Here is a 15562-nt window from a genome sequence, read left to right on the forward strand (position 1 = left end):
AGATCCAGACATGTTCTAAGTCTATATGAAAGGAGAAGGGCAGGGAAGGCTCTACCTTTCTAACCTAGAATGCTGCATCTAATTCAGGAGTATAAAAATGCTGGGTGGCTTTTCTCTCCCTAAATAGAAACAAGGCCATGTTCCCATTCACAGGTGCCCCTTTAGGCTCAGCAGGCAGGGACTTCAAGGGTCCCGGAATACAACAGGCTGCTTGCCCCGATCAGCACCACCCTCCTCTCCTCGCCACGTGGCCTCTTGATCCCTCGGAATCTCTCCCCGTGGACAGGTTCACTGAATCCCTCTCTCTCGGCACCGAATGCCCGCTCTGTGGACTCCCGAGAGCAGAGGAGATTTGGGACCAGAAGGAGGCTGCTAAATAATGAATAAAAAAGAAGCACCACCGCCAGCCCTCCAACACCTAATTATGTTTGCTTGCCTGAATCCGGTAGGAAAAACAACCACATGAAAGGAAAGGATGACAAAGGCAGAGACTGATCCTTCTAGAACCTTCTGGAAATTCTGCTCTGGAAGGGGGCGGGTGTGTGGTCTGGGATATGGGTGCAGACCAGACTCAGGGCCCCTGCAAATGTCACTGACCCCACATGTCCCCAGCACGTGGGTGGAGACAGCGGGGGAGGGTGCTGGGGGGGGATGGGCATATCCCCAGAGAATGTAGGCAGAGCTCTCTCCCCCGGGCTGCAAAATACTCTTTCACTGTTCTCCGCCCCATGCAGCCCTGGGAAAACCTCTCCTCCCCTACTGGGGACGTCCCCAACCTTTCAAAACTCACCTCTCCTCTGCAGCTGGGAGCCAGCCTCGTCCCAACACCTGTGCACCCCGGAAGCCCACAACCCTGGCTTGCATTTTCCCCAATCCCATGTCCCCTTTGTGAAATCGCTTGTTAAAATCATATTTGAACAGAATCAGGGAATCTCATGAGTGACCTGGGTCGGTACCCTGGTTGTGACACTGTACTGCAAACCTGCAATCGCTACCCCTGGGGGGACCTGGGTGAAGGGTATGCGGGGTCTCTCTATATTATTCCTTACACCTGCATGTACATCTACACTTATCTCAGCGAGCATTTCCATTCGAAAAACCCAAGAACATATTTTATAAGCTTCATGTGACTAAAGACCAATGGGGACCAATCCTCCTACTTGCAGGTGGTCACACAAACGGGGCCTGGCTTCTGCTGACACTTCTGCAGTGCATTTATTCAGCCAAAATGCATGCCATCCCTGCAACGTGCAGCGGCAGGCATGACGAAGTCATCTCAGCTAACGTTCACACGAAATGGAAAGTGATCAGGGAAATGCGAAGTGATTCAGTAGACCTCATGTGGCTGGTGATTTCGTTTTTCAAAGACAGAGGTAAAGATACTTAGGCATGCGATGAATAACTGTTCTACTTAGGCTGAGACATGGCTCGAGTATCAGTCCGACAGTTACCGGAGTGCCAGATGTCAAGGAAATGTGATGGGGGGACACCCAGCCACCAACTCACAACATTCACCGAAATGGCCCTTTACACACATCAACAACAGGGTGCAAGGTGAGAACTATGATAAGGACACAGCTAAAAAGAATGATAATGACCAGCCACTGTCCCCCTGTTGGCTCCTCTGTAATTGCCACTCTGGAGCCACATAGCTGTGGGCACAAAGATTCTTAGCTTTCTCCAGAGATAACATCACATTTTTGAAACCTACGAGATATCGTCCAGTGGCTGACACCCACAGACTGACTCAACTGGCCTTGTTCCCCCCCACCCAAGAATCTGGCCAGCAAAGACGACAATTTCTACAACCCTATGGTTCCGTCCCGAAGCCAGCCCAGTAGCAGACTCAACTGCCTACTCCAAACTGTCTTTAAACACCTCGTCTCCCAAATTCTGGGAGAGGCCGATTTGAGAAATTGCTCCCATCTCCTCGCTTAGCGCTGTGCAGAACAAACTCTTTCCCTGCCGTCAACCCCGCTGCCTGGGCGTGTTGGCTTCCTCCTGGGCAAACGAACCTGGTGGGACAGCGACATTGACTACACGTCTTGTTGCAGCAGTGTCTGCCCACTCCTTCTGCTCCGCAGGTACTGATGGGCAAGCTGCTCACGGAGCCCAAAGACAGCCAAAATTTCAACCTGAAATACAGGGCAACCTCACTTGATTTGCTTCAAAACCCTTTTAGCCAGAAAGTTCCCGAGATCTTCCGTAAATGTGCCTCTAACCACGACAACCCTTGTAACATGTTGCCCCGGGTGGCTGCTTTTTATTTGTCTAGACCAGATGTAGCTCTTGACCAGTGTCAACAGCCCTTTGCAGCCACCATGGGGACCGTCCTGCAACACAGAAGGGCCAAGGGACACGTTTCCCAGGGACCGATCCCTCCCAAGGGACAGAGGCTGGAAGAGGAACAATCTTCCCTGGCATATTTATTGCTGGCTGTGCTTACACCAAAGTATTTTTGATCCGTTATCTTCTCTGCTACTTACAATACGCCCCCGCCAAATAGGAAAACCTACCGACCTCATTTTTTAAATGGAGAAACTGAGGCTAACTCTCTCGAATCTCTGTCACTCCTTGGTCACTCGGGAATTGACGAGCCAAGATCATTTCGGCTCTTTTCTGGCCTCCGCCCATTCTGCTTCCACCAGTGGGCAGGCGGCAGTTTCAAAAACAAGACAGAGCATGAGTCTGCAGCCAGAGAGCTGAAAAGTGCAGCCGAATTTCGTGACTCACCAGATGACCCTGCATTTAGCCTCTCTGAACCCCTGTCTCTTTTTCTGCAACGTGGGGTAAAATCACATCGCAAGGCCAAAGGGATGATGAAGTGCAACAACCTGCATAAAAGCATGAGGTGATTGCTCCGAACGTCACCTCTCTGATGTTTTTTAAAAGTTGTTTTTAAAATAAGATTTAGCCCAGTAGAAATAAGAATGAATAACCAAAGTAAAATTTTGGGATTATCAGAGAATTTGCAATTATCTGCAAAAATCCCTGAATTCACAGGTCATTGGGGACTGTCTATAATTAAAGACAGCTACAGAAACACCCAAGATGAGCAGGAATTCTTATTTCCCTTTATCCGTGTTGGGGAAGAAATGCTGCCCCAGTATCATAGAAACCCACCCTAGTAATCTATGAAATCTATGAAACTCTGAGTGACGGATAAACCCAAGTTCTCACCCACTGCTCTCATCAGATTTCCACTCGATAGCTATAAATGCAAACACAGAATTTAGGATTGATTATTGGCCGTCTTGCTATCCAGAACGTCAGAGAAATGTGTGCGCCGTTGAATCTAACATTCTGCTTAGGGGAACTGCCTTATGAACGGTTTGTAAATAGTTCAATTCCAAAAAAACCAGGAAACACAAAAAATATATTTGGAATGCATTTGACCACTTCTTTCTGCCCTGTCTGACTTTAGCCACTAATGCTTAAACTTCTCGCATTACAGTACACAACGCGTGGAGGTTAGGTGAAGCCATAAGATCAAACAAACGGTATGCCCTCCTGGGTCATCTTTCTCAACGTGCCTGTGAAACGTCCAGAGATGCCCACGTTCGTTCGTTTTCTACTCTCCACACTCGGGAGTGCTCCAGTGCTGCGGTCCCCAGTCCCCGGCCATGGCCTGTTAGGAGCCAGGCTGCACAGCAGGGGGTGAGCAGCAGGCCAGAGAAGCCTCATCTGTATTTACAGCCGCTGGCTCCCCGTCACTCGCATCACTGCCCCAGCTCCGCCTCCTGCCAGATGTAAGAAGTGCTGGCTGGGAATATTCTGCCCAAGGGGATCCCAGAGAAGAGCGTTCTCTGTGTTCTAGAAAACGGGGACTTGCTCCCAAGAAAAGCAGTCTTTGGACTCTGCGATGAGCAATGGACTTCATCCTCCAAAGATGTGTGGCTAAACAACAGAGTGTCCACTCAGTGTAGTTAGTCTTATATATATAGAGAGATATACTGTCTACAGTAACGCCTAAAAGCAAATGAAATATGACCCATGCTGTTGGGCTATTTTTTTTTGAAAGCGTCGCTTTCTTAAACTGCTACATCAAATGGTAAATAATTGCATCTCACCTTGGCTGCCCTGTTGTTCTAATTTCCAGTCTGGAAAGTCAATGCAGAAAGAAAACACAACGTAAAGCACGTCAGACATTTGTCCTCGTCATTGCCAGGGACCCTTCTACTACATCCTTGAGGATCGTGGCTTAAAGCAAATCAATTTTTGCAGGGTTGTCTCACTCTGCTAGTGACAGTGGATGTGAACAGTTCTGTCCTCTTGGACCAGCTTGAGTAAGGCCCCCAGCCATGCTGTCCAAGAGGCCAACCGAGGGGGCAGAGTGGACAAGCTGACGCAGTCTCTTACTACACTGCAGAGTGGAGTTTAACGTGGTTATGAAATAAGGATCTGCATGTCTTTGTATTTTTTTAAACCTTAAAGCAAATCTGGGCCGGGCGCGGTGGCCCACGCCTATAATCCTAGCACTCCGGGAGGCCGAGGTGGGAGGATCGTTTGAGCTCAGGAGTTTGAGACCAGCCTGAGTAAGAGTGAGACCCCATCTCTACTCAAAATAGAAAGAAATTATTTGGACAGCTAAAAATATATAGAAAAAATTAGCCAGGCATGGTGGCATATGCCTGTAGTCCCAGCTACAGTCCCCTCTGTCCCCTCGGGAGGCTGAGGCAGGAGGATCGCTTGAGCCCAGGAGTTTGAGGCTGCTGTGAGCTAGGCTGATGCCACAGCACTCATTCTAGCCTGGGCAACAGAGTGAGACTCTGTCTCAAAAAAAAAAAAAAGAAAAAAAAAAAAAAAAAGAACACTAAATGAAACTAAGGTAATGCTAATAAACAAACAAACAATAAAAAAGAAACAAATCTGATTTCTGGGGCTTTCTTAACTAAATCACAAACCTAAGAACGCCTGTGAGCATACTGACTCCCTGGGGGACAGAGCTGTCATTTGGATCGGCAGTCAGGAAAACCTCAGATCCCAAGCCTGGCTACCTGGCCTGTGTCGTTTTTCCTTCATTCTCTGAGCAAAACGGAATTATTGTTCTTGTAGACCTGGAGGTGCAGGAAGCATTTTGAGCACTGCTTTTTCCCAAGGCTTTGATCTTTGTTTCTCATTATTTCTTAAGTTTCACCAAAATTTAATTGAACCCAAAGCGACAGAGAAAAAAAAATCTCTCTTTAAAAACATCATTTCATCATAAAAACTTTCTAAAATACTCCGTATTAATCTTTCGCCTGATTCAGAAATTATGAAAGAGAACTCTGCCAATAAAAAGACTGGAATAAGAAAACATAAATAAATAAACACAGGATAAATATGCTTCAAATATCTACGTTATCTACTGCGGAAATACTTTCCTGGTATTTTCAGACAATGATTGTCATGAAAAAATATAGAATGTGAGGGCTATGTGATTTATATCTGTGTGTATATGTGGATTTTTTTTTCAGTTTTCTGTAGCTAATATATCATAGTAAATGGAGCAGCTTTAATTTTAAAACACTCCCCGAGTAGGGAAAAAATAGACTTGTCACAGTAATGTCTTATCTGCCTAATAATCTATGGTGATAGTCACAAACCATATAGGTGACATTATCCCCAATATATCCACGCTCTTGCGAAAGCAAACTGATGGTCACATGGATTTTTAATTTATTCACCTAAATTCTAGTCTCTTGCCAACATAGTAGCAAGATCAGGGTATGATGACCCGATGCAATGGAGGTTTTTTTCTTTATTTAGATCTTATCCAAAGTGGTCATGATATTATGGTAAAATGAAATCCTGATTGCCGTAGTAAAAGACTAATTTTATCACTTTTAAAGTGAATTTAAAGTGAGAATTTATATCACTTTAATATCCTACGTACAATATTATTCACAAATGTATCACGAATACATAGGAATATATATCCACAATCAACCTACCCTTCTGGCCTCAGGATGAATTTCTCTCCCCCTCCCTCTTTAGGCTCCAGGAGCATGAATATCTCTGTCTGTCTGTCTGTCATCATCTGTTTGTTATCTGGCTGCCCCTTCAGAAGGCCAGTTCCAAGAAAGCTTGGACGAAGCAAAAGAATGCATCAACCACCTTCACTCTCTGTCACCTGCTCTTGATCTAGTTAATGACAAAGGCCTGCCCGGCAGTCCCTTCTGTTGCTTGGTTTGCTTGCTTTTTGCGTGATTCGAAGGTCGATGCGATATATTAAAAGATCCATGCAAACAAGCCATTCCTACACCTGCTCTCAATCATTCCCTTCTCCCCTGCCTAGCACTGATAAAAAATTTTATTACTTTCTTGTTTAGCCTTCCAGTGCTTCTTGATGCAAATATAAGCAAATTCATATATATATGCATATATATATATGTGTGTGTATATATATATATTTTTCCCCCATATCCTCATGTTTCTTATACAAAGGGCAACACACTCTATGACTACTCTCCACCTTGCTTTTTTTCCTTGGCAATGTACCTGGAGGTCTTTCCATACCAGAACACAGATTTCCATCACTCTGTTTTAACAGGTGCATAGCATTCCACCATCGTTCCTTTAACCAGCCCCTTACTGATCGATGGGCGTGTGGTGGCTTGCAACGTTGTGGTGCCGCAAAGCTTCAACGATAACCTTTTGCAAATGTCATTCTGTTACCTATGATGCAGCTGTACCTGCGGGGAAAGATTCCCAGGAACAGGACTGCTGGGCCAAAGGTCAATGCACCTGGAAGGTCAGTTGACAATGCCAGATCCCCCTCCTGCTGGCTTGTTCAAAAATATTTTTAAAGTGCTATAAAGAGATGGTTATACCATAAATGTATGTGCGTAGTATAGGGTCCTAGAATTTTTTCCGTTCTTATCAAGGGCACTACTAACCGATTTCTTTACTTTCATAAAACACAGGTACTTTTAAAATTTAAATCAATGCACCATCCCCCAGGGGTGGTCTGAGCTCAACCTTCCCTATTCTACTTCCATCCACCAATTCTCCTAGGCTAACAGGTTTTCCCTCTAGTAACCTATTGAAAGAAAACAGCCCTTCTAAAAAAAAACCTGAAAGCCTAGTTAATATGTGTGGAATTAAATTTTTATAAGAATATTCAGGGATTTTAAATCAGCAGCAAATATTCTTTTCATCACAATACATAAGATGGCAGGGAAAGAACATTATAAATGAATATTTTAAAACTTCATTCATTTCAATTCAGGGGATTCCCCCCAAAATGAGTTTATAGTCTCAGAGTGTTTAGTAATTCATGACTTATTTGCACAGTGAGAAGCTATAATTAGAAAATGATGCCTATTTGCAAAAGTAACAAAAAGGTTTTTTCCCACCCCTTCTAGAAAAAGCAGGAGGAAACAACATAGTTTCACATGAGAATTTCAGCTTCCAAGAAAGTGACCCTCTGGCTTAGAACATTTATCATAGGCCAGGGACATAAAAGCAATGATCCACTTTTATACTGCCGTGGGTTGGCTAAATACAAGTCATATTAGACTAAAGCCACTCCTTTGTTTGCTGTGGTTTTGTGTAACGCCTGCAGTTTACTTTGAAATCGTTCGGCATGGACAATATGATAGTCTGCATATGCGAATTAATGTGAACTGCAATTCTAGGCACAGCTAGTTACCCTAATCCATAACTCATACTCCATCGATCAAAGACGGGCACAAGAATGTCTTCAGCTGTTTTATTTGTAAGTGCTCAAATTGGAAATGCCATATGCCATCAATTCTAGAAAGGGTATCTAAACTTTATATAATGGAATACTACCTAGCAATGAGGAAAACATGAACAACCTTTACATGCAAGAAGCTGGATCAATTTCACAAAGCACACGTATGATTTCATTTATATGGAATTCAAAGCAGGCAAAACTAATCTATGTGACAAGTGTCGAAATATGGATTACTCTGCTGGTACCCAGGGATACCTGGGAGCCTTCTGACAGTGCTGGACATGTTCTATATCTTGATCTAGGTGGCTGTTGCATGGGCTTAAAAAAATTTGAGATGTGTGAACTTTACTACATGTAAATTATATTATACCTCATCATCCTGGGCAGGCCATTTAGCACCCAATCAAAAAGTTCCTAAACCATAAGTAGCAATTAGAAGTCCTTCTGCTCTCAATATTTGAGCAATAACAGACCCTTTGCAAATTAGCAAACTGGATGTCAGAAATGTTGTGTTGATGAAATTAGTTTATTAATTAGCATGATAAATGTTTAAAATGGGGTAATTAAATACTCCTTGTCTTTGCATAGACAAGACATAAGAATCTACCCAGCAAGGCCTATAGCCTGTAACCTCAGGCCTGACCCTTAAAGGTCCGGCCCATGGGTTTGGAAGTTTCTGGTTGCCTGGTGCCAGAAGCCTGTTTTTGGAATACTGGCAAATGTGTCCCAAGGGGAGCTTTCATCCCAAATGGTGGTCACAGCACTTAAGAGGGCACAGAGCTGGACATCAGGTGACAGAACTGACCGTGTGGACTGGCCCATGCCTGTTTTTGCTCGTACACGTTTCCTTAATAAAGGTCTTATGCAGAAAACTTTGTCCAAAACTTGCTTTCATTATAACCTAGTAGTGAGGATGTGGGGAAATAGCTAAATCTCACTCACCCAAAACCGCTTCGTGGCTACCATCACCTACTAAAACACTGCTTAGTTTGGTTATCAACGAGTTTGCAGAGTGTCATAGAATGGTGACCTACAGACACTTAACGCGGTGACAAATATCCTTCTGATTTCCTCACAAAGGAAACAAAGAATGGGGCTAAAGGGGAGAAAAACTGGATAGACAGATGAACGACTGCACAGCAATACCCAAGAAATAAGCCAGCCAGGGAGAGGTTTCCAATAGCACCTGCAGAGCTGTGCCGAGAGTCCCTTCCTCTCTGGCAGTTTTATCGGTGACTTGCATAGAGACACAGAGGATATGATCGTCATATCTGTGGATAACCCAAAATGAAACGAGATAAAAGACCCAGAATTCTAAAAGATCTTGACAGGCCGGTTTAGTGAACGGGATCTCACAAGATTAAACATACAATCAGGTGCACAAAAAATTAACCACTCGGGACAAAAGAGGTAAACGATAAAGTGTGTGACAGTCACTGCATTTAAAACTTGAGGGGTTTGGGACAACCATAGGTTCAGGTTCAATGAAAATCACGAGTACGTTGTGATCACCAAAAACTGTAATGCATGTATCATATCTCAATAAATAGTTCACTTTTTTAGGATGTAATGCAAACATATTCACACACCAACGTTCACATCAGCGTTATTCATAACAAGCAAAAGGTAGAAGCAACCCAAGAGTCGTGGACAGATGAATGGATAAGCAAAATGTGGTAAAAAAAAAAATATAATGGAATACTATTCAGCCTTAAAAAGGAAGAAAATTCTGACACATGACAACATAGGTAAACCTTAAAGGCATTGTGCTAAGTGAAATAAACCAAAAAAAAAAAAAAAAGCAAATACTGTATGATTCCACTTCAGTGAGGTTCCCAGAGTAGTTAATGTCACAGAGATAGAAAATGAAATGGTGGTCGGCCAGAGCTAATGGCAGGGAAAAATAAGGATGGTGGTGACAGTTGCACAACAAAAAGAAAGTACTTAATGCCATTGAACTGTACACTTAAAATGGTTAAAATGGTAAATTGTATGCTGTACATATTACAATTTTGTTAAATGACCCCAAAAATATAATGCAATCTTCTGCTCCATGCATTTGAACGAAGGTCATTGTCCAAATCCATGCTCTGCTCTCAGAACATACCTGAAAACAAGGTATGGCTTCTTCCCAAGAAACTAGAATTTTTCATAATATAATAATATGAATAACAGAATGAGTGTGTAACCACATCATAACAAGCATGGACTGCTCACCGAGTACCAGGAACTTTCTAGGTGTTTTACAAGAACGATCTCAGTGAATCACAACATCCAATGAGACCATTGTCTCCACTGCACAGAAGCACCCAGGTCACGGAGCGTGTAGGGAACCTGCCCAGACCACAGACCCCTAAGCCACGGGCAGCATTTTGGAAGATTCGGCCATACTTTCTCCTTACGGCCAAACTCTACTTCTAGGCAGTCACATCCAGTGTTTTGCACAGGGAGAAATTGTCCGGGATTAATTCCTTTTCATTCCCATCCTTAAAAAATAGTAAAAAGAATAAAAAAAAAAAAAGTTATAAGGGAAAAACAAAATCTGCCCTACAGGCCAGAACAAAATGTTTGATGTCAAAAAAAAAACAAAAAACACCACCAACTTTTGCTTTGTTTTTCTCAACAAAAATTCAAATCATTCAATTGCTGCTTTGACTCTTTTCCCAACAAACCTGGGCAAGAAGTCCAGACAGCTCTGCAATGTCTCCCCCGGAGAACTCTCTGGAGGCTTCCCAGCGGACAGCAGAGGCTGCCCCTCCGGCCTCTTGCCATGGCACGATGGAAAACTGGCCAATTACCCCCGGTAAGGGCCCTGGGTGAGCTTCTGCAGAAAAAGTCACCCAGGAAGTAAAGGAGCATGGAGTCAGTCTTCCAACATCTCTGTGCATTTCTCCAGTATTGACAATGACTTTGATTGAATCTTTATAATTTTATTGCTTCTACAAAGTGGTACCTTCTAAAGTGAGACACTGATCAAAGAAATTAGATCCAAACAACCCATCCCAGAAAAGATGAGGTGTCTTAGGATAAATTGGGCAACTGCCAATTGGACCATTCCCTTGTCTTCTTCCAAAAGCCCTTCCCTTCATTGAGTCCAATCATTCCCGACGGGAATAAGTTGAAGGTGTCTCATGTAATCTTAGAAGAGTTCACAGAATTCTCAAAGTTAAAGTTAAACTAAGCATTGGAAGGCATGGAGGGATGGGCAGACTAAAAAACCCAATTAACTACGACAAAGAAACTGGGAATTACTGGCATAAAGCTTGCTGTCAAGGCTCAGATTACAAGAAGAGAAAGGACTCACTCAAAAATTGAGCTTCCCCAAATACTAGTAGGCGAAGAGGCTATATATTTCGTATCTGCAGTAGAAATGAATCGTGGTATCTACCCATAACAAGAGCCCCTCACACAGAATACCTTCCTTCACTAGCTGGGGACATGTCATTCCTTTTCAAAATCTATTATTGTTAAAATCAGTATGTGACATTCACGAAACGCCAGCACCACGTCCGTACATCCTCCGCTCCCCTCTGAATTGACTTTCAAAACATCGTTAGCTCCACCCCAGCAAATAACAGCCAGGCAAGGAGATAAGGAAGACAATTAAAAGTTATACTCACAATAAAAAGAAATCAGTCCTATAATTCCCTGCCGCTGTCAAGGCATGGTTTATGACTCTTACGTGTAAAGGGCTGGGAACGTTTTTTGTTCTATCCCTGCAGTCTGTGCAAAAGCAACGACAGCAACGGCTAAACACAAGCCAGGCAAAGAAAAGACCTTGGGAAAGTTTCCAGTCTAAAATGGGAACCGCCTGACTCTGAGCACAACACACGGTTCATGCCCCCCGTAAAGGCAATTTATGACATCCTATTGCAACGACTGAGCTCCACGCTTGTCCCTGCCCCTGCCCGGCCACCGCAGTGTCCCCAAACTGGGAACAATGTATGCCATCCTTCTGTATGTCCAACCACCACGCCTGGCATGCAGTGGACACCCATCATATCCACTCTGTGAAAACTGAATGCATTTCACAAACAGATAAACCCTTGTGCTCATGAACACCCTTCCTCCTCAAGCCCCACTTTCCCTGGCGAAGCTTCATTTCTTTGCCTCTGTCTTCTAGAGTCCTTAGAACAACAGACATTTCTGAGAGGTCACCGTTTTCTCTACTGCTGTGAGCTCGCGTGCATAGGGAAGAAAAGAAAAGTGGCTCAAGATGGGAGGGAAAACATCAGAAAGCAAAGAAATGGTAAGAGGGGAAAAGTGAAAAAGTAAAAGAAATGGGAAGAAAAGATAAGAGGGGAAGGAAGCAAAGCGATGCCAGGCTTTTGCCTGGAATTTGCTGCCACGCTGCCTGGCGAAATTCCAGGCATTTCCAAACACGTTCACACCCGACATGCTTCTCTCCTTACAAATAACATGCATGGAGTGCATTTTCACTTTTTCCAACGTGCTCGACAACGGTTCAAAGTTCCTTTGTGATCTTTTCCTTTTTTCCTTCTTAGGAAAGAAAACAAAAGAAAGAAAAAGACGTTCCACCTACAACCAGGGGGGCAGGTGCTCTAACACGTGGCTCCTTGGCAGGTTCATCAACGTTCCTGCAAAAATGCCCTGCATCGATGGGCTTCTCCTTCTTTTCTGTGGTTTTTATTCGGCCAATGCATACCCAGTGCCAGCTTTCTGGATACTCCCAGTCTCCTTTCAATCCAGTGAAGCCTAAAGAACTTCTCCAAAACTCCGTGCACTCTAATGATCAGATCCTACTTTCCTTGACCCAATTTGATCTTTCTTTTGTTGACTAAATAACCAAGCAAAACCGGGGGAGAGAACTCTAAGAAAGCCTAGACTACTCTGCTTGAAAAAGCAAATTCAAAAAAAAAATATCTAAGCCTTCAACCTGAGAAAAAAATTACTATGTACCTGGAGCAGGAAATGAGGGCGGAAGGCAAAGAATTCTCAGGCGTCGGTAATTAAGTCCTGTGGGCTGCAGGAGGGCCGGGGTGGCGCAAGAGCAATCAGCCAACCTGCAGGCAAGTAAGTGGTGGGTCTAAAAGTAGCTCAAGTGGGAAAGGATTTCAGCCGGAGAGGCGGGGGACTCTCTGTGCGCCGTGATCTCTAGAAGGAGAACAGCGGAAAGTGGTGAGATGGAACCTGACCGAGCACCTAGCGTGTGGTTTGCGGGTCTTTCGCTGGTGATGTTACGTGATGCACGCCGTGCCTGCCCCCTGCTCAGGGTGCATCTGGGCAGAGTCTCTGTGGCTCTTTTCCATTGAGCTGGCTTGGGGACTATGAAGTGAGCTGGCTTGGGGACCATGAAGTCCCCACGTGGCATCTGCATTCACTCTAATTCCATGGGCCCTGTGCAAGACGCTCCCAGAGGGTCTTGCTGTGCAGCTGCTCCTGTGGCTGTGATGTCACCAGCTTGGGGACAGGTGGGTAGAATCTGGGCTTCAAAGATGCCAGGCGTGGGCCAGCCCCCAACGAGGGCAGAGAACCACTGTTAGGGTAGCGAGGAGTCTTTGGGGAGCAAGCTGGCTCCCTGACACCATTCATTCATCCACTCATAAACTCATTCATTCATTCACTCATAGACTCATTCATTCATTCACTCATAGACTCATTCATTCACTCATAAACTCATTCATTCATTCACTCATAGACTCATTCATTCATTCACTCATAAACTCATTCATTCATTCACTCATAGACTCATTTGTTCACTCATAAACTCATTCATTCATTCACTCATAGACTCATTCATTCATTCACTCATAAACTCATTCATTCTTTCACTCATAGACTCATTCATTCACTCATAAACTCATTCATTCACTCATAAACTCATTCATTCATTCATCCCCACTTTGGAAGGAAAGCAAAAGGCTTCAAACCAGGCTCCTGCTGGACCTGCCAGAGACATGCAAACACAGACAGCAAACCAATGAGCCTTGGGCTCAGCCACAGAGCTGCCTGCAAACAAAGACAGTCACAGCCTCACAGGATTGGGAAAACTCTTTGGGGCTGTCTCCCCACCAGCATGGGCAGGTTCCAATCCAACTCTGTGGGTCCCATGGCTCCCCTCTGCCTGCCACCACCCCCACAGGCAAACAGCCAGGCCTCCTCGTCCACCTTTCCCCAGGGGTAACCTGTCTCCCCAGAGCCCGGCGCACGGCCGAAAGGAAGGTCGCGGTGGAAGGCACTGTGACGTCAGGAAAAGAACAAACTGTGGCCGTCAGAGGTTGCCAAGAATGTCCTCAAATCTTCCACGCAAGTGAGGAGGTTGTAAATCTTAAAATGCAATATGGAAACTAGGATAACAGCCATGCCTTCTAGCTTTCCCGGGGAACCTTTTCAGGGAAGTGGGAAGGGAGGAAAAAGGTCAGACTGGTCCATGCAGCTACTACGAGAGGCTTATTAAAGCAGGTGATGGATGGATGTCCCCAACCCCGCCCTGGAGCAAGAGAGCACACTCCTCACTGGTCAGGCAGGCACACTGAAGGGTCACACTTGGTTTTCGTATTAGTGCATCTTCTAAACAAACTATTGCTTGGGGAAGTGAGGGGATCATTTAGTACCTCTTGGTGGGGTCTGTGATTAACTGATTCTCTTGCTGGAGTCTAGCAATCGGCCCCTCTCCCCTACCCCATCCACTCTCCGTTTCTCTCCGTACGACCCTCACTCAGTCCCGAGTGATCACAACCTCTAACCTGCCCAGGCCCACCCCTGTGCCCTGCTCCCTTCTAAGGGCAGAGCTGACCGCAGTCGCCACCTGTGCCCTCAATAACCAGGGCTCACGGCCCCGAGGGGCAGATGGAGAGCGGAGACGTGTGCCTGATTAACTTCCCCACAGAACTGCCTTTCGCATTTTGGTTTATAGTTTTCATTTCGTCTTCCTCTCTCGACTATAACAATAAGGCAATAAGAACGAGGTGGAGAGAGCGTAAATTTGTTAAAACCAGGAAATGAGGTTAATCTCCTAATTTATTGTTTGAAAAAAACAAATAATAGCATTTGAAAATATGAGCCACGTGTATGCACCAGAGCTCCAAGTGAGAAAAGCCCCATGGAGCTGCAGCAGAGAGTTGACACTCAGCCCGTGGATTCTAGCTCCGGCTCTGCCTTTCGGAGACACGTGGTCATCCACAGTCTGGCCTCAGTTTCCTCATTTGCAAAATCAGCAACACACAGGCTCATTCTCAGACTCGGGCATGTGGCCCACAGGTAGGACACAGGAAAAGCCATGCAATTAACACAAACGATGTGGAATGAAGGCTCATCTGATTTACTGAAAACTCTGAATGATCTAAAGCACTTTGATGCCCTTCAAGTTCATCAGAAATATAGAAACTCGCGACTAGTTTTGCAGGAGCCCACCTACAGGCAGGGCTGGTAAGTGCCCGGGGAGGCTCTGCTCTCTTGGAGAGGGGACGGTGGCCTTCCCTCAGGGACTTAGTGATCTCACTGCTCTGCTCAGAGTGCAAAGGTCAACATCAGCTTGGGCCCATCCTAATGCTCGCAAATCCCAAAGAAGCAGGATCATCTAAAGTAGCAGGGTGTTTTGTGATTATACTGTCTTCCGACTTCCGTCCAAGAGAGAACAGCAAGAGACAGAGGGGGCACGCGAGCGTTTTTATCACTATGCAAGGCAAAGAAAATGAAGCAAAGGAAGTCAGAAGGCTGGAAGAAAGTTAAGAGGAGAGAACAAGCAGGATGGAAAGTGGGAAACAAAACGAAAGGAGGGGGTGGCCCGCACTGCTGGGGTGAGGAGCACCGTTCCAAGAACTGCATTCACCTGGCCCACGTGGCCCACGGGGAACTAAACAAGTAAATTAAATTAAATTAATGCAAACACTCATGCATGCACTTCCGGCAGTTACCGGA

At 45.0% G+C, this 15562-nt stretch overlaps 1 protein-coding gene and 1 non-coding gene across 5 annotated transcripts in view; both read right to left on the bottom strand.

Annotated features, from left to right (window-relative positions):
• CAMK1D (calcium/calmodulin dependent protein kinase ID) overlaps positions 1–15562 on the bottom strand; it is a 294151-nt gene that overhangs the window by 217663 nt on the left and 60926 nt on the right. The window lies entirely within an intron of this gene.
• On the bottom strand, positions 6775–6903 carry LOC142864695 (U6atac minor spliceosomal RNA). The gene has a single exon (XR_012915044.1). It is a non-coding gene; the product is annotated as a U6atac minor spliceosomal RNA (small nuclear RNA).

This window comes from Microcebus murinus, chromosome 25 (genome assembly GCF_040939455.1).
Source record: "Microcebus murinus isolate Inina chromosome 25, M.murinus_Inina_mat1.0, whole genome shotgun sequence".
NCBI classification, from domain to species: Eukaryota; Metazoa; Chordata; class Mammalia; order Primates; family Cheirogaleidae; genus Microcebus; species Microcebus murinus.